The sequence below is a fragment of the Chiroxiphia lanceolata genome, chromosome 2 (assembly GCF_009829145.1).
Source record: "Chiroxiphia lanceolata isolate bChiLan1 chromosome 2, bChiLan1.pri, whole genome shotgun sequence".
Taxonomy (NCBI): Eukaryota; Metazoa; Chordata; class Aves; order Passeriformes; family Pipridae; genus Chiroxiphia; species Chiroxiphia lanceolata.
In genome coordinates, this window is record NC_045638.1 from 76,066,481 (window position 1) to 76,085,460 (window position 18,980).

The window sequence follows — 18,980 nt, forward strand, 5'->3', positions numbered from 1 at the left end:
CAGCTGAGAAGAAAATTCCTCCTAATGAACAGACAACTCGTGATTAAGGTCCACTGCCTTGAGCAGGAGTGCTCCAGCTGGCACCCGCACACTTCTGCTGGTTGCAGGACAACTGTGTTTTATTTGCAGACAGATAAGGAGAGAGAAAAGTAGGTAAGAAGCAGTTCTGGGATACTGAATTTTTCACTCTCAATTTTCCTTTCTCTGTGCTAGGCCAAGCAGCTGAAAGTAGGTTGTCATGTTTGAAAATTCAAAAACTTACTTATTTACCACTCTGCTATGCAGGTTTCCATTCCTGGGAGCACTTGCAGCCTGAGAAGACACAGTAGATCACAGAGTATGTGGAGCAGAAAGAAACACTGTGTGAGAGGGTCAGATTTTCCATGTGAGATATTTCATTTAATTCTCAGACAGATTTCACTTTGTGGGCATGTTTCCAAGAGATCATTTTCTACATATAACAGATTACAGATTTCCCTAGTTTCTCTCATGTGCATGAGATGCCCTATAGAACAAATATCAGTTACATAGCAAATTGACTATACTGTGTACAGCTTTTTTTTAATACAGTCAATTACCTGACCTCATGTAGAGAAAATTAGCAGTAGTATTAGATAGTTTCCTCTGTTTCTTATGGACAGAACTACACATGTTTTACATCTGAGGGGTGGATGATGCCCAGGAATGCTGTGAAGCTTTTGATGCCTGCATACTTACCTGTCTGTTCCTAAGCTTCTTGACCCAAGCACAGAGCTACAGCCAATTTGTTCACAAACATCACTGCAGCTTGTCAGGCAGACAATACATCTCCCATGCAGGGGCAGGAAAGGGCTGGTTGCAGCTTTCATTAACATGTAATAAAACCTCTTTCAAGATAAAAAATACTAATTTTATTCTCTCTATTCACAAAGCATAACTGCTCAGTCAGAAGGTGATTGTGTTAATAAATATTTTTGGCACATTTAATGTTATGGTGATAAAGTTCTTATTCCTGGGAAAAGCACACAAGGCTCAACAAATCACCTCCTCCTACAAACCTGTAATAGTACCTCCTAGGACAAATACTCCTAGGGCAAGTCCAATATATACATGACTTGGGAAAAATCAGTACTGACCTTCTGTCTACATCTGGGCTTCTGTCTACATCTGCATATGTCCTATGGTGCAATTAGGATATCAGAAGCATCATTACCAGCATTTAATTCCAAAGTCATTGTGTGAAATGAATGCCAAGAAGGACTTGGGAGAGCTAGTGGATGAGAAGTTGGGCATGAGCCAACAATGTGTGCTTGCAGCCCAGAAAGCCAATTGTATGCTGGGCTGCATCAAAAGCAATGTGGTCAGCAGGTCGAGGGAGGGGATTCTCTTCTCTGCTCTGGTGAAACCCCACCTGGAGACCTGTGTCCAGCTCTGGGGTCCTCAGCACAGGAGAGACGTGGACCTGTCTTATAGAGTGAGTCCAGAGGAGGCCACCAAGATGATTAGAGGGATGGAGCACCTCTCCTACAAGGAAAGGGTAAGAGAATTGGGATTGTTCAGCCTGGGAAAGAGAAGACTTTGGGGTGATCCAATTGTCACCTACCAGTACCTAAAGGAAGCCTACAAAAAAAATGGAGAGAGACTTTTTAGCAGGGCATGTAGTGACAGGACAAGAGGGAATGGGTCTAAACTGAAAGAGAGTAGGTTTAGATCAGGGATTAGGAAGAAATTATTTACTGGGAGGATGAAGAGACAGTTTTCCAAGAGAAGGTGTGGATGTCCCATCTCTAGAAGTGTTCAAGGCCAGGTTGAATGGGGCTCTGAGCAAGCTGGTCTAATAAAAGGTGTCCCTGCCCATGGCAGGGGCATTGGAACTAGGTGATCTTTAAGGTCCCTTCCAATGCAAGCCATGTTACGATGCTATGAAATAAAAACTCTGAAGGACAACACAAGAAGCCTGCTAGAGCCCAACCAAATCTGCGTGGAGCAGATGTCAGCAGAAAGATACTGAATAAGACAATATAACCTGATCAAAATGAGATTTGCAGATGAGCAATGTGATAATGTGATTAGATGCACAAAATACTGAGGATTTTAGGGGTTTTGCCTTGAATTTTTCTGAGAAAATAAGTCATCAAGAAAATCGATTTTCTTATGCATTAAAACCCCTAATTTTTCGGCCACTGCAAAGCTCAAGCCCCACTTTGCTCTGAGATTTCCTCAGACAAAGATAATGTATGTCCCTCTTTCAGTCAAATTTCTAAGAAAAAAGTCTTAGCTTTATCCCAGAAGTGAGTGGTTTTGAGGAAGTTCTTTCCAGGACTTTAGACAGCCTGTGCCAGGCGAGGGCTCCGTAGTCCTGGAGCACTGGTGTGCTTATAGTGGGAAGAACACACATTCCAGGAGAGAGAAATGAATGAATCAAGTGACAGTGTTGCCCGTAACGAAAACACAAACCAACAGAGTGCCGGTTTATGGGTGCTTTATTCGGGGCCCGGGAACCTGAGGACTAGCGTCCCAAGTCAGGATTCCGAAGACCCTCATTTTCAGTTCAGCTTTTATACCTTTACACAAACAAGTTTACGTGCAGTTTCTACATGAAAGCAGTTGCACTTAGTTACACACACAAACTCATATTTCATACTGATAACAATTGGTAATCATCTACTCTACTCATAAATCTGCTTAAGTTGTCTTAGCCCATAGAGACCCCATAGAAACTGTTCAACAGACCCTTACTATATCTAAGGTAACAAATCGTTATATACATGCTTGGTTAAATCTTTTGATTATTGTTCCTACCTCTTCAGTACATTTCATTCTCACGAACAAGGTTGCTAACTTACTACTTTGGAGTGCTGCTCTCTAGGCCTACTCTCCTACTAAGCCTTAGCCATTCTACTACTAAATTTGAATCATTCTGCAACATGTCCCCCCTTTTGAGCATTCTTCAGGCTTTTCCTGCAAGGATGCTCAAATGTAGCAATCTTCAAGCTGCAGTTTCTTGATGAACAGGAGGTGATCCATCTTGCGGTGAGATTACTTCTTTTCTTGTTATGGCTTTCATGATGCGTCTCGTATGTTGACCTTCTTTTACAATCATTCCTAAAAGACACTTATAAACAATCATGGCTATAACAATAATTATTACAATCAATATTCCGTACTGGATAACAGAAGATATCCATCCTGACACATGAAGACCTAGGGAGCTGAATAATTCTCCTATCCAATTGTGTTCTACTTCCTTTTGTAATTCATGAACATTTTCGTCAATTTGTTCTAATTGACTAATATCTTTCTCTACTTCTTGAGTGACATTTGGGATGTGCACGCAACAATGGTCGTCCTTTGCATGCAGGTATCCACAGACTCCGTGTTCCTTTAATAGGATTAAATCTAAAGCCATTCGATTCTGTACTGTCATCCTAGTGGTGGCTTGTAATTGTAAATTTAGATCTTTAAATCCTTTCTTAGTGACCGCTGCTAGCCTTTCAGTTTGCCCCATTAATTTAAACAACATCTCTCTGTTTCGGTATGTTGAGATTGGTGCAAACAAAGATTCTAATACCCATCCAAATTTAACTCCTGCTGATGGTTCATGCCAATCTCCCAACCTCAAGTCATCAATGTCCTTACTAATTTCTCTTTTTCCCCGTGGTTGTATTTCTACTGATGTTAACTTATCCTGTTTCCAGAATGGACAGAGAGTAGGTATCCCTAGTGTGACAGGCACAACAGGACCATCTATTGGCATGTGGGTGGTCCACTGGCCATGCCCCATTACCCACACTAAATTTCCTGGACTCCTAACGGTGGTGGTACGACAATCAATGTTTCTCACAGATCCTTTAATAGTATGATTATATCCTCGACATTCACATCCTAACTGCAAGAGTGTTTTGACTGGTATCAAGTCTATTTCATCGTCTGGGGTATCGCATGTGTATATTCGAATACAATTCCAATTCTCCTTTGTACGTGTTTCTGTCCTCCAATTATGATTTCCTCTATTACCTGCAGAATAAGTTTGATTCTTTTTCCCTTTCCAGTGAATACACCAGTGTACTTTTCCAATATAACTATAAGTCTCTAGTAGGCTGGGTCCCCAAATCGTTTGCCACTCCTCCATAGTTGTAGAGCTAGTAATATTTTGACATACTTCTTCTTGTTTTTCTCGTTTTATTTGAACTGGAACTTTAGAACAGGGGTATGTTACCAAATCTGTAACTAAACAAGATCCCTTTAATTGGCCAATGTCTTCGCCTGTTACCCATGTCCCAACTACTACCCATCGGAAAAATCCGGGCATCTGTTCACATTGTTTTTTGGTCATTTTGTCTTTTAATAAACATGCATCTGTCATTTCATTCCATGTTTTGGTTACAAATCTGCAATTCCATGTAGTATTCTTAAACACTTTAGGAATTTCTGGCACTGGAATTATTCCCCATGGGATTGGGTCTCCTGCAGCATAAGGCATAGGGAGACATGCAGTGATTTTTGTGACATTCTGTACTTTCCCAAAATCACGAATTAGGCCTACGACTAGGTTTTCTTGTTCTACTTCTCGATCTAGAATCTGCAGGTTACTTACTTGCCGGGTTGTTCTTTCAGTCTTTATGTGGACGACAGTAATTCCAGTATCCCACCAGTCATCTCTATTTATCCAGCAAGTATATTGGCCCTCGTCTTCTCCTCTTCGTATTTCTTTGATTTTTAAAACTATTGCATCTGCCCTCTTTTCAATCTGATGTCTCTTCCCGACTTTCAAGTTCTGTCCTTTAAACCACCACCCGTATTCAGAATACTGTCCTTCTGAAATTTTGCAACTTAAAGTCAGATCGCTTCCTTCCTGGGCCGGGTAAACACTGTATTCTGGTCTAACTCTTACTCCTTGATGTGGTACAGCCACTGCTGTCCTTATCCCGTAATCTTTTTCTTTTCCACATGAGACCACACAAAGAAATGTACCCTCTGTTTTTCCTACTCTGGGATCAGAAATATTCAACCACCCTTTACCTTCCTTACTATTAGACCACCAGCTAACTCCTTGATTTTGTGATTCCCAAGATTGATTTGTCATATTCAATTTCCACCACTTTACTTTAACTGATTTCTGACAATTATCAAATTGGAAGGCACAATTGATTTTTAAGGGAGGACCATCCCACATGTCAAATTGTTTCCTAGTGGGCATAACTCGCACTTTGGTCACCGTTTTCTGGGTCGTGTTTATTGTCCGTATTTCTATATGTTCATAATCAAAACTTTCCCAAATCCAAACTACACACATATATGTTCCTTCCATAGCTTTAGACACTTTGGGTACCTGCAGGATGGTATAACCTTTTTGTTGTGTCGCATCCCAAACTGTCGTCACTCCTTCTGTCATGGCTCGATCTTGATCTCTCCATCTCCATTTGACTTTGACATCTCTTAATTCAGCTCCCTGGTCATCAGAAAACAGACAGGTTAAATTCACATCAGTGTACTCTGGTACAAATAAATAAGGATCTGGGGTCTCAATTCTCACGGTGGTCTCTGCTAAACTCATCAACCCCAGGAATACTACGATCCTCAATGGTTGGCTCGAAATACCATCCTTGTAGGTGAGAGAGGTTCTACCGACCACGAGACTGGAACCTTCTTGATTCGGGTGTAATGGATCCAATTGTCGATTCCCTCGACCTTCACCGCCGTGTAAGTGGTCATTATCACCTGGCGAGGACCGTCCCATGTTTCCTTTAACGGTTCCACCGACCAGTTTTTCACATAGACTTGGTCTCCTGGAGAAATGTCATGAACCGGATTCTCCAGGGGCAGAGGTCGATTCCACTGCAGCGCTCCTCTGAGGGCTGTGAGAGTTTTATTTAAGGATAACACATAGTTAAACACTGCTTGATCCCCCACCACATGAGGATCCCCTTGATAGGTAGCTGCATGATAGGGCTTGCCATACAATATTTCGTATGGACTTACTCCTATTCTCTCCCTGGGTTTAATCCTGATTCTCAGCAAGGCAAGAGGTAGCGCTTGGGGCCACGGGATTTTTGCTTCTTGACAAATTTTCTTTAATTGACCCTTCAATGTCTGATTCATCCTCTCTACTTGTCCACTAGATTGCGGTCTCCATGGTGTATGGAGATTCCATGTTATTCCTAATATAGCAGATATTTCTTGCACTATCCCTGCGGTAAAGTGTGGCCCTCGATCAGATGATAACCCTAGAGGTACCCCAAATCTTGGAATAATTTCTCTCAGAAGAGTCTTAACTACTTCCTTTGCTTGATTAGTCCTGCATGGAAAGGCTTCTGGCCATCCCGAAAAGGTACAAACATATACTAACAAATACTTATAGGATTGGGCCTTAGGCAACTCAGAAAAATCTATTTGCCAATAGTCTCCTGGTAACTGTCCTATCTGTAACTTTCCCATTTGTACCTGTTTTCTGACCACTGGGTTATTTTTAATACACATGGGACACATTGCATTTACCCTTTTTGCTAATGTTAACATCTGGTTTGAGAGAACCTCATTTTTCAGAAATTTTACCATTGCTTCTGCACCCCAGTGGCACTTGTTATGTTCCATCTCGAGTACTGCTTTCATTATTCTGACAGGTAAGATTACTTGTCCTATGGGAGTAATGTACCACCCTTTAATATTTTTCCTTGCTTTTGTTATTTGAGCTAATTTCTCATCTTCTTGTGAATAATATGGTTTTTCTTCCATATATGCTATTGCTGGATTATTCCGAACGGGTAAAAGAGCCATCTGAGTCCATACCTCTCTGGCGGCTTGTTTAGCCGCTTGGTCAGCCTGTCGATTACCTTGAAATTCTCGTCCGGGATCAGTTTGATGTCCTCTGACATGCATTATTGCCACTGCCGAAGGCTTGTATATTGCCTCTAGCAATTGTAGAATTTCTTCTCGATGTTCAATTGATGACCCTTGAGAAGTAAGAAGTCCTTTTTCTTTCCAGAGTGCTCCATGAACATGAGCTACTCCAAAAACATATTTGGAGTCAGTCCATATATTAACTCTCTTTCCTTGACTTAGTATTAAAGCTCTCACCAATGCCCAAATTTCGGCCTTTTGTGCAGACGTACCTGGGGGTAGTGCGTTTGCTTCTATCACTCGTTGTAGAGTGACCACTGCATACCCAGCATACCTGGTGCCATTCTCCACAAAGCTAGATCCATCGGTATACAACTCCCAGTCAGGATCTGTCAATGGCTCATCCTTCAAGTCTCTTCTACTCGCGTAGACTTGCTCAATGGTCTCTACACAGTCATGTTCCAGGGTACCTTCTTCCTGTGTAGACCTAAGGAATTCTGCTGGGTTGAGATGGTTAGTGATTTTCAGTTCAATATCACCTTGCTCTCTTAGCAAAGTCTGATACTGTAACATGCGGCTAGATGAGAGCCAATGCCCCCCTTTTTGTTCCAAAACTGCTATGACCATGTGGGGCACGTACACCACCATGTGTTTCCCCAGAGTCAATTTTCGTGCTTCTTGAATTAGAATAACCGTCGCTGCCACAGCTCTGAGGCACCCCGGCCATCCCCCACTTACTGCGTCCAGCCGCTTGGAGAAATGCCCAACCGGTCTCTTCCAGGATCCTAACCGCTGAGTGAGTACTCCTAAAGCTGTTCGTTGTCTCTCACAGACATAAAGCTGGAATTCTTTGGTTAGGTCCGGTAGTCCCAGGGCAGGTGCTTCCTGAAGGGCTCCTTTCAGTTCTTGGAACGCTTTTTCCTGCTTCGTCCCCCAGGTCAGCTTGGGTTCTTTTACTGCTTCATGTAATGGTCTGGCAGTTATTCCGAAGTTAGGAATCCACAGCCTGCACCATCTGACCATTCCTAGAAAAGATCTTAATTCTTGATTATTTCGGGGCACCGGGATAGCACATATTGCTTGCATACGGTTTGTGATCGAACGCTGGATTCTTAGAAAAATTTCACACTCCAAATAAATAACTTTCTGCCTTACTAGTTGAGCCTTTTCTTTTGAACCCCGGTAGCCTGCTTGCCCCAGCATGTTTAACAGTTCAATGGGTAGACAGAATCCTTGGTCTGTAGCCCCCAAAAAGATGTTATCTACATTTTGTGGTATTATATGTGAAAAAGGAGATTCTTTTACCTGAGTAGTCTTCCATTCTTCAAGTTCTTTTGCTAACTGATTACCAAATATCGTAGGTGAATATTTGAATCCTTGCGGTAACTGAGTCCAAGTAAGCTGTCGCTTCCGTCCAGTTTCTGGGTTTTCCCATTCAAAGGCAAAAATCTTCCAACTTTCTTGTGCCAGTGGTATGCAGAAGAAGGCATCCTTTAGATCAATCACTGTAAACCACTGAAATCTCTCAGAAACAGATGTTAACAAGTTGTAAGGGTTAACTACAACCGAGTGGATATCTTTTATGATGAGATTTACTGCTCTCAAGTCTTGCACTAATCTGTACTTACCTTTAGGCTTTCTTACTGGAAAGATGGGAGTATTAAACTCTGACTCACATTCTTTTATTATTCCTAAAGTTAAAAATTGTGTGATCATTGGAGCTATTCCTTTCCTAGCTTCTAAACTAATTGGGTATTGTCGCACTCTAACAGGTTGAGCTCCTTCTTTTAATTCTATTCTAACTGGAGTAGCAGTTTTGGATTTTCCAGGGACCCCTGCTTCCCATACCCAAGGCACTACAGCCTGTTCTATTTCCTGCGGTATCTCTTTTTCCTCTAAATTTGATATCTAGGGGTTTTAGAAACGTCTTCTCCTCTATCTGTCCTGAAACTCCTACTACCCATGCAGTTGAATCACTTAATAACCCCATCAATTTATTCATTGCCGAAAAACTAGCTCCAGTATCTATTCTAAATTCTGTCAACTCTCCCTCTACTAATAATTCCTGGTAAATTCTTAACCTTTTATAATCTCCAGACACATTCCGATCCCACTCGGGATCTTCCTGCAGCACGAAATCATTTACTGTTCCCCCCGCTGCCCCAACTGCTTCCCGCAAAGGGGCCATCAATCTAGGGGGTGAGGGCGAAACGTCTGTCTCCCTTCTCTCTCCCCGTCTCTTTTCTCTACTCCTTCCCCTTTCTCTTCGCCCCCTCCGAGTCCGTTCTGCTAGCGGAGTTCTATCAAAACTACATTCTCGCCCTCTCGTTACTTCCTTATCTGAGGACGATTCTAACGGGGGCATGGTGGGTGATCGTGCCCTCCCACGTGAAGAGAAACTATCTCCCGGGGGCACACTTGGAGTTATGCTGGGGGAGACTAACAAAAACACATCTTCCTCTGGTTCTTGACATCCTATACATTTATCATCTAATTCTTTTAACACCAACATACCACATTCCTTTTGCCATTCAGTCTTACGTTCCAAATAATAAAACAAATCTAAATACGGTATTTCATTCCACCTCTCATTCTCTCGTAAATGTTGCATCAAGGGGGTTATAATTTCCGAAGTTAATGTACCATTCCTAGGCCACTGCATTCCTTCTGTCTCATATTGAGGCCATACATTATTACAATAATCAATCAATTGTCTCTTACTTAACTCTTGTCCGAAATTTCCTTCCTTCCAATGTTTTAACAAGCAACCAAGCGGAGAATCGCTAGGGATATCATTTTCTGCACAAGATAGTGCCCTAAAAGTTTTAAAAGGCATCATAGTCACACACACTGTACAGTCACACAATAAACAGTACAATACGAACAGCAAACAGTACAATACAAATAGTAAACAGTTCGATACGAACAGTATAAACCAATACCTTCCTATACCAACTTGTCAAGTCTCGCTATGAGTGACAAGTGCTGGTTCAGCGCGGCTTTCGCCCCGTCTTACGACCAGCGCCTAGGCTTCCCAATAAAACCTTTGCCCAACCCAGCGGGTAAACTCACGGTCCCGTCTTATGGGCAGGCTCCCAACCAACAAACCTAAAAGAATAAAGCACCTGCGAGCTTACCTGGATGGTTGTCCGGCAGGCGCGGGGTCGGGCACGGGTCGATGTCTCCCCAGAAATCACCTGGTTGCCGGCATGGAGTGGATCAGCTCGTGAGCCGCCCCAGCTACCCCCGGAGTCCCATCTGGGTCGCCAGAAAACTGTTGCCCGTAACGAAAACACAAACCAACAGAGTGCCGGTTTATGGGTGCTTTATTCGGGGCCCGGGAACCTGAGGACTAGCGTCCCAAGTCAGGATTCCGAAGACCCTCATTTTCAGTTCAGCTTTTATACCTTTACACAAACAAGTTTACGTGCAGTTTCTACATGAAAGCAGTTGCACTTAGTTACACACACAAACTCATATTTCATACTGATAACAATTGGTAATCATCTACTCTACTCATAAATCTGCTTAAGTTGTCTTAGCCCATAGAGACCCCATAGAAACTGTTCAACAGACCCTTACTATATCTAAGGTAACAAATCGTTATATACATGCTTGGTTAAATCTTTTGATTATTGTTCCTACCTCTTCAGTACATTTCATTCTCACGAACAAGGTTGCTAACTTACTACTTTGGAGTGCTGCTCTCTAGGCCTACTCTCCTACTAAGCCTTAGCCATTCTACTACTAAATTTGAATCATTCTGCAACAACAGGGATGCTGGAGGAGATGCATTAATCATTAGTCTAGGGAGATACACAGACCATTGTTCCCAGAAATAGAAGAGCTTTTAGAAGCTTTTCTGCACTGGAGGCAACAGTAATTACATTCCTACCTCCAGCATGGTTTGGAAAGGGACTGATTCTCCACTGTACTGCCTTGGAGTGATACAATGAGAGCAAATGAACTTGAAGAAGCCTGGTTTCCTCTTCAGCATGCACCACACACACTGGCTGCTGAGGACTCATCATGGTAGGTCTGCTGACTGACTCAGGAGGGACAAGGATCAGTGTTTTGTCTCCATAAAACATAGCAGATAAGTATCAGTGTCCATGTACAGCAGAATGGGAGGTGAGCAAGATGAAGGCTAGCATAGTCCCACTGTAGTCAACAAGGCTAGAGAAGGACAGCAAAACTTCCTCAAGTCTGGCCAAGCAGGAGACCACAGACTGGTACTGGGGATCCCTCCCACTAAAGCCAGGCTGTCTCTAGCGCTATGCCTTAACTGACCACTGCCATGGGAATTTGCACATCTCCTCCTTGGCTCCAGCAGCAGGTGGCTGCTTGGTTTGGATGAGCAGGTCTGGCAGGAGCAGACTTTCTTCTCTGTATTCTGCACAGTAACTTCTTGAAAGGAAAACTAAAATACTGTTTTGCAAACTATTTTTTTTAAGCCACAATACCTTTTCTTTTTTTAATCCTCAGCACCAGCACGTTTCAGCTCTCTAACCCTGACAGTATTTAAAAAAAAAACCAGTGCTTATGTGATTTCACTGTACACACTGACTCTTGCCTTGTTCTCCCAAGTACCTAGATTTATGATGAAACACAGCAGCTGTTAAAATGTTACACATTATTTATTAGCAGTACTGGAAGCTTGTTTTCTACCGTATTTCAAATCAACTGAGATACAGGACGACCGACTCCTAGGTGGTTAATAGCCTAGCTGCAACACAAGGTAAAAAATGTTATGATTACTTAGTAGACTTTTTTAAATTTGGGGTTACAGTTCTGACCATCAGTGAAAATAACACAAATGCTCGATAGCCTCTGTAACCTGTTGGTTAAATAAACCAAAGGAGCTCTTTTCATTATATACTACTTTCAACTCTGGTCAGCTCTAGCTCAAAAAATCACACAGAAAGTGAATTGAATGACAGAAAGACAACAAAAGGATTAGAGTCAAGGAAAGGTTTTAGTACTTTTTAATTTCTCTTGAGGAGAGATTAATAGTATCAGTACCTTCTGGGGAGTGCGTCTGCTACAGGCAGTACATGGAAAGAGGCACTGCTGATAGGCAGTAAATAAATCCACTTAGGACTTATTGCATAGGTCAAATAAAATTGTAAACACCAGGAAACTAAGGCAGACAGCACAGGTCTGCAGAAAAAAGTTTGAACACAGGGAAAAGGCATGTGTGTCAAAGCAAAAAAGGTGGTCACAAGGTGTGAGCAGAGCACAGACACAGAGACTGCAGCCTCCCTGGATTCTCCTTCTGTATGATCAGGCAAGGGGCCATGTCACGTCCCAGAGCTAGAGCACTACTGACAGCCATGAGATCCTTCTCCCCACCATGCAGCTGGAGGAGAGCCCTATCACACCTCCCAGCACACACAGCAAGCTGAGCCATAGTTTGGGTTAGGGAGGTCTAAGCAATGTGGAGCAAGATAGTTTAAATCAAGAAACCAAATGCCCTTGGTACAGTAGATATCTACCCAAAGTATGAAGAATTTCCTGTAATAATTAATTTCATGTTGTTTCAATTTGTGCTGAAACCAGAAGGAACTGGCATCACGTGAGGATACTTAGACATGTACAATGACTAGCAGGGGGTTCTGGGTCCCAAGGGCATGCCAGTCAGGCAAAATGACTGGAATCTCCACCACCACCACTGCTTGAAAGTAGCCATTGGGGCAACATGCTGCCACAAGGCCATACTGTTTATGAGCATCTCTTGCATTTTTACATTTTACATTAAAACCCACTGTGAAGAGAACTGACAGAGATGTAAACATCTGTACAGCTCCCCAGCCCAAATGCACCACTATTTCACCAAGTAGCATGGCTGGCCAGTGCCCAAATACGGGGCCAAATCCAGATGCAAAGCTCTGAAAAAACACCCAAACTTTGTACTTGAAAGCATTCAGGTGAAAAGTTCAATTTTATTTCCAAGATTTTTCCTCTCATTCCCTCTCTGGTAAAGCTCTCAGTCCATTGACAACTATCACTTAATTTACTTCAGTAATTGCATTGATGTTAATTTCCAGCATTTTCAGCTATTTGAGGCCATTATTTGCTGCTGGCTTCACAGATGATTTTTTTTTTCTCCCATTCATCTTATTCCCTAGTTCCATTTCACAGTTACAGTCTGGCAGGATTTGTCTTTTCCAGGCTCTGCCTTCACTCCCATCTTGTTTGTTATTATTTCACACCAACACAAATCCTGCTTTTGCATCTCACAGGCAATGAGATTGTTATGGATAACTGGCTTTGCTGCTCCACAGGCAGAACTTCATTTAACTGCTCTTTTCTCTTTCTATTCTACCATGCAGATGATCTGGTTTTTAAGATTGTCTTTCTAGTCTTCATGACTGTGAATAAGAAAACTCCTGTTTTGAACTTAGGATTACCATGGTGACAGGATTATTATCTACCCATTTGGATGCAGGTTATCCTTCTGGCAATTTTTGGCATGTATTAGTCAGTCTGTGCTGATGTTAATTGCTATTTTGTTGGGACATGTTTGGAAGTACAGCATCCATGGGGAAATGAGGAAAATAATGTCCTTTTGTAGTAGCAAAAAATGGAGGCTGGGAGCTTTTAACAAATATGTTGCAGAATGATCAAGCCCTGAGGGCAGAAGCTCTGAGCTGAGATGATGGCTGTGAGACAAATAGAATGGACAAGATTTTTCTCTGTTCATATCTTAAATATTTATGTCAAATAGAGATGGTGCTGGCAGAATTATGATCTGGACCATTAGTATTATCATGCAGAAAACACCAGAATTATCCACTTCATATCACCTGATTTTTTCTTTAGTGGGCCTCCCTTATATTCTGAAGGCAACAGAAAAAATGCTTTTAACACCCTTCTATTCAGTCAGCTGGGTTCATTTTATAAGAGGGTTAGTTGATCCACTATACGACTTCACACAAAGGTCATGCCACATGATACCCAGTCTGAGGCCAAAAATAAGTTATCAGCTCTTCTTTGCAGCTCTTCTGCCTGGCTAATCCTCTGCTGTCTTAACCCTTGCCACATCTTCTGTACCACTCCCATTTCCTGGTTGGTCATACCCACTTCTGGGAAGTGACATGACCACCCAGAAGCTCTGCTGTCGTGTTGGTATACATATGACAAGTCTTGATCACAAAGTAACTGTGAAGAATGCAAAGCCTTTGATCTGAGTCTGCCATAGCAGACCCAAGAGGTGTCATTGTCCCTGTTTGTCTGTGGGGGATGTTACTGCACCAAACAGAATGCTGAACAGCATCTCTTTAGGTTTTTATTGTCAATGTTTTCTTGGTCAGGCCATTAAAGCCTGAAATCTGTGCTCAAATCTGTCTAGACATGAAAGCAATGGTCTAAGGAGACAAATCCATCAGATTTGATGTCCCCATGGAGATGACTTATGTTTTCAGTTCCTCACACTGCCTGAAACTGGTCTCAGGTGCCTATTTCTCTCTGGCTTGTGCATCTCCTCCTCTAAGTGCTGCTGATAAAGTCAGCAAGTTTCTCCTTCTTTTGCCATGCCAGCTGCAGTCACAGTACACAAGCCTGCACTTACGCCAGAACAAAAAGACACTGGGGAAGGTTTTGAATTAGACAAAAATATGCTTTTCCCTGGATATTATGAATCATCCTGAAGATATCTATCTGCCAGTTGCCTTTGTGCATTTTGCCCTTTGACTTTAGTGAGTGAAAAAAAAAATCCTCTGAGGTGAAATGAAAATAAATTGAAATAGTTCAGAGATTTTTCGTTAACAGAATCTTAACACAATTTTACTTTACAAAATTTCTAGAGTCTTTCCATTATTTGATAATTGCAATTATGGTATGGAGATTGATTATTTGTAGAAAAATACTTATTCACCCGATTAAAGCAAATTGGAATAGGCTTAAAATGTTGGCACATTCTTGCTGTCTCCAACAGGAAGAATTAATTTGACCAGGATGGTTATATCACAAAAATGGTTGACTTCAAATAAAAAAAACTGTAATTCGCTTCTTGGCATTGCAACAATGAATTTTCATGAAGGACTTAATTGTGGGGCAGTGCTGACTGGGCAAAAGGCAACATGTGAGATTTGATTGCTAAAATCAATAGCTAAAAATAAAACAGAAATTGATAAATTCTCAGAAAGATCATTTGGCCCTGATTCCATTTGCTTAGCTCACACAGGAGTTACTGCTGTTTAAATCTAGCAAGGAAGGCTGGATCCCAGGGTGAAGCAGGCTTCTCTTCAGACTCCTAGAACAGGAAATCTTTATTAAAAGCATTGGCGCCTTCCCACAGCAATGGGTTTATGTAGGTGTGGCTCAGGGCTGGCACAAGAGATGCTCAATACATTATAATTTGAGCAGGAAAAATGTAGTGTGATCAAAGTAAAGTGAACGGGAATTGAACAGAAAGAGGCCAAAGAAATGTCAGTCAGACCACACACTAGCCAATTCCAGCTGCAAACGTATCCAGACTGCAGGAGTCCATTGTCTAAAAAGTAGACCCTCTGACTCTGTCAAGGATCTTCTATCAGTTATGTGCCAGATCAAAGGACACAAAAAGCACAGAGGAAGAACTTTTAATGCTCTTTCTTCACATTCTTGCCTTCAGCCATTATAAATTATGATTCAGTCTCATCGATATTCCCTACTACAGAACACACCAGTACTGGGGGACAGAGCATCGTGGAGACAGCTTGCCCAACCAGTAGCAATGCAGTGAAGAGTGTCTCTGAGCTACATGAGTTAAGAGATAAATATCAATTTTAGAGCTGCTATCTTTCAAAAGAAATCAGCGAAAACCCCATCACAGCAGTGCAATCCAAAGCAACTTGCAAGCTGACTGCAAGGCAGAAACAGCTTAAATAAAGCAGTGAAGCAATATGCAGTGCTTACCTGATGCAAACACTAGCAGTGGGCTTCACGTAGAGGACCTAAACCTGTTCTCTCCAGCACAGAACCATGGGGCGGCAGCAGCAGCTTTTTCCCCTTCCAGCCTGCCTTCTGCCACACAAAAGGGAACCAGTACCCTTTTACCAAACACCATTATTTACTCACGCTCTTATCTTAATAAAGTAATGAAGAATAAGGTCCCAGCTGCTATTTTCTTTTCACATCTCCAACCTCCCTCTCAAATAAATATATACAATTTTTCACCAAGGTTCCTTTTCTGTTAAACACCTTGGCAGACCTCGACATACTCCCATAGGAACTATCCCTCTGTCTTACATTCTTCTTCTTCCATTATCAGCTGCAGAATCATGTAACAGTTCTGCTACGTTTCAGTCTACTAAATTTTAAAGGACTTTGAGAGTAATGGGTAAATTGGTCTGAGGGAACTAGCTAAACTACAGACTCATAAAGAAAAACAGTGACCACTGCTCAAAGTACCAATATAATCACTACTTTCTACACTAAAACCAAATGTTGTTTCAGCTCTGGTTTATCAGCAATTAAAATAAATGATAATAGAAATCAAAGAAGTATTCAAAGCTACAATGTGTTGGACTTTGATCAATTAATTTTATTAGTCCATCACAGACTCAGCAAGTAACACCTGCAAATTAGAACTACTTTGGATTACTAGGTGCCAGCACAAAAAAATTGCATATATCCATTAACTTATTAAAGTATGCTATTAAAAGTCAAGGAGAATATCATAAAAATGTTTAATTTATTGAATAACTGTATTTGCTGAAGGGCATCAACATGATAACATTAGCGTTTTACACAAAATTCATCCTGCAATATAGTAACTTTACCTCTAAAGCCTATTATAGCTCTATTCCCTAGGGCAGAGGCTGGAGAACAGCCATTTAATTGCCAGTGTTATAAATTAAAGGAGTGCTTGAGTCAGATGTCATCCAGAGCTTACAAACTGAGCAGAGTGGGCAGGAGATGCTGATGAGAAGCTTCCCAATCACTCTCCCAGCACTGAATGTAATTAATTCTGCTGATCTTTTATGTGCCTCTGCATTTGCATTGTATTTAAATTAAATACAGCTAGGTGCACTGAGCTGGGCAAAGTCTGGATAGCTAGGAAACTAAAAGCATGAAGGAAAACCAGTGATTCTGTTTTCGTGGCTATTGTTTAGCACATTACAGAGGGAAATGTAAGCCTAATAGCTTACAGAGTGCTACAATTCCCCCAAGCATTAAGAATTATGTTACAATCCAAAGCACAGAATCATTTCTAGGAAATAGGTGAAGACAGGATTGCCCAGCACGTGAAAGTCAAAATCCTAATTGGCAGAAGAAGTAAAATAGATCAAATTCCCTACCAATGGCAGAAATCATCCTGGAATGGCAGTACTGTGCCTTGTATCTACAGACAGGGAATAGTGACAAGTTGATGGCATTGATTAAAGCCCGTCAAATACACCCACCAAAAGCAGTATATTCATATTCAGCTACCTGCTCCTGTGATTTTAGCTGCTTCCTTGCTTTTATCACCAACATGTTCTATCAAAAAGTGAAAGAAAAGCAGAGTCTAGTCATGGCAGCCCTAGCTTTATATTTACAGATTACAATGAGAGGCAGTGTTAATAAGCACAGCGTTCCCACTGCAGATGTCACCTCACCTTTCCCATCTCACTTATAATCTTGTCATTATACGAACTTTTTCCCCTCTGTTTCCTAAAAAAATATGGTTCTAATCCAATAAAGTACTCAAACGGCAAGATTAAGGATAGAAATCAAGGTATGTCAGTGGTGAGCGTTGGTCCTTGGAAAGGGCATCTGATTATAAGGCCATTTGTTTCATGATGAAGTCAGATGATACGACAGCACCTAGGTCTGCTACCACAGTCATCTACCATTCAGTTACTTTTGTTTGTTAGTTATGTGTGTCTGCTGCCCAGTCCACCAGGGGAGCTATGTTCCAGCAAGGCTGAAATTTCCCTCAGGCCAGGTTATTTTAGGCTGAGAGTGCATGAGCAGTGAGAGTAATTTGCCATTTCTTTCCCAATTTGATAATTACAATTTTATTTCCAAGAGTCAAATACAAGATTTAAGAGCTTCCTTCCATTCATGTTCACCCAGGCCACTTGCAGGAAACAGCCATAATGAACATTTTTTAAAAAAAATTGAATAATTCTGATGAGCAATGACAAATTATATGGAAACATTTGAAATTCAGTGTGGCTGGGAGAAAGCTGGCTCCACTTCCTACTGCGTTTATAGGAAGTGGATGCAAAATAGAAACTGAACATGCACAGATTGACATGGAAACAAACATAGAAAGTATATTTTATCAAGCTATATAAAAAAACCCCAACCAAACCCTTCAATAATTAGCTAAACTCATATAAGTGCTAAGGGCTATTTCCACAGAAGAACTTTGTTACTGCCACACTCCTGTTTGTCACACCTAAATGCGAGGCATCTGCAGTTAGGAGTGGAAAACATAGCCCTGAATTCCAAAGCACCAATGGAGGAGGTAGAGGAGACTCCAAGGGACTACCATGACCCAGCACCTGACATGATGGATGCCTAAACCACCAAAAGGGAATATTGCAGAGGACAAGTTATGGTATTTGTCTTAAGAGATGAGACTCCATCCTTGTACCCTGACTGAGGTATGTATGGGAGATCAGGTATAACAACCTACAGACCCAAACTAGATCAAAGCAATGACATTCCCTATGGGAAAACAGCTCAGTGATTAGGGCATGGAGACCAGAGACCATGTCCTCTTTGGTCTGAAGTATTCCAACCCTCAGTTCCCCTCACAGGGACAGCTCCTGACACTGTTCTGGGATAACCTATATGGAGTAGAATGGCATAAAAGTTCTCCACAGTGCCCGAAGCTGTTGTTCCATGTGTGATACATCTCTGCTCATGGGCAAAAATACGTGTCTGCAAAGATAAAAATCAAGGCCTTTCTACACAGCCAAGTTTAACAAGTAGGGCCAGTGATGCTAATGCTTGCACTTTTTGATAGTCAGGGGAAGCTAGCACATGGCCAACTTTTCACTTCACCAATCCTAGGACAAAAAAAGACCAAAACATCTTCCAATATTTTCATAATCTTGTAAAGCTTGCCAAGGGAGGATTTGATTTTCTGTGGCAGAATATCCTAAGTGACCTTCAGCTCAGTGACGGCAGCGTATTCTTTGCCCTGATTGCTTCTTCAGTGATGGTATAATCATGCGATGGTA